Here is a 1,880-nt window from a genome sequence, read left to right as displayed (position 1 = left end):
AATCTCAGTGAGCCTGTTACCTCATTTATAACTTGATAATGGTTGAGGTCACTTCCAAATCTAAAATTCTGCTTCTAAGATACCACCAACCTTCTATGGTTTACCTTCCTTTAAATTCTGTTTCTCCTTTTCTTTTTTTTTTAACCTATTTTATTGCAGGGTTTTTTCCCCCAATTTTATTGAGATGTAATTGACATATAGCACTGTTTAAGTTTAAGGTGTATAGCATAATGATTTGACTTATATGCATCATGAAATGATTACACTAGTAAGTTTAGTGAACATCCAACATCTCATATTGATACAAAATTAAAGAAATAGAAAAAAAATTTTCTTCTTATGATGAGAACTCTTAGGATATACTCTCTTAACTTTCATATATAACATATAGCAGTGTTAATTATATTTATTATGTTGTACATTATATCAGTAATACTTGTTTATCTTATAACTGGAAGTTATATATAACCCCCCACCTCTGGTAACCACAATTCTGATCTCTTTTTCTATGAGTTGGTTGGTTGGTTGGTTTTTGAAGTATAATTGACCTACAACATTATGTTATTTCCTGTCATACAACATACTGATCCACTATTTCTACATGTTACAAAATGATCACCATGGTAAGTCTAGATGCCATCTGTCACTACACAAAGATATTACATAATTATTGACTATATCCCCTCTCTGTACATTTCATATTCATGATATTTATTTCACAACTGGAAGTTTGTACCTCTTAATCTCTCTCACCTCTTTCTCTCCTCCCCGCAACTCCCTCCCCTCTGATAACCACCTGTTTGTTCGCTGAATCTGTGACTCTGTTTGTGTTTTATGTTTATTCACTTGTTTTGTTTTTTAGATTCCACGTATAAGTGAAATCATACAGTATTTGTCTTTCTCTGCCTGACTTATTTCACTTAGCATAATACCCTCTAGGTTCATCCATGTCGTTGTAGATGGCAAGATTCCATTCTTTTTTAATGCCTGAGTAATATTCCATTGTATATATATATACCACATCTTCTTTATCCATTCATCTATTGTTGGGTATTTAGGTTGCTTCCATATCTTGGCTATTGTAAATAATGCTTCAATGAACATAGGGGTGCATATATCTTTACAAATTGATGTTTTTGTCTTCTTGGGATAAATTACCCAGGAGTAGAATTGTTGGATCATATGGTGGTTCTATTTTTAATTTTTTGAGAAACCTCCATACTGTTTTCCATAGTGGCTGCACTAATCTCCATTCCCACCAATAGTGCATGAGAGTTCTCTTTTCTCCACATCTTTACCAATGCTTGTTATTTGTTGTATTTTGATAATAGCCATTTTGACAAGTGCGAGGAATATCTTATTGTGGTTTTGATTTGCATTTCCCTGATGATTAGTGATGTTGAGCATCTTTTCATATGCCTGTTGGCCATCTGTGTGTCTTCTTTAGAAAAATGTCTATATAGGTCCTCTGCCCATTTTTTAATTGGGTTGTTTGTTTTTTTGATGTTGAATTGTATGAGTTCTTTGTGTATTTTTGGATATTAACCACTTATAGGATATAACACTTGCAAATATTGTCTCTTATTCAGTAAGTGGCCTTCACTATACTGAAGCTTTTTAGTTTGATGTAGTTTTATTTTTTTATTTTTGCTTTCGATTCACTTCTGAGGAGACACATCCAAAAAACAATTACTAATACTGATGGCAAAGAGATTATTGCCTATGTTTTCTACCAGAACTTTCATCACTTCAGGTCTTACACTTAAGTCTTCAATCCATTTTTAATTTATTTTTCTGCATGGTGTGAGAGAGTAGGCCAGTTGATTCTTTTGCATGTAGCTATCCAGTTTTCCCGACGCCGTTTACTGAATAGACTGTCT

The sequence above is a fragment of the Mesoplodon mirus genome (assembly GCF_964341445.2).
Source record: "Mesoplodon mirus genome assembly, chromosome: 14".
Taxonomy (NCBI): Eukaryota; Metazoa; Chordata; class Mammalia; order Artiodactyla; family Ziphiidae; genus Mesoplodon; species Mesoplodon mirus.
Note: the sequence above shows the minus strand (reverse complement) of the source record.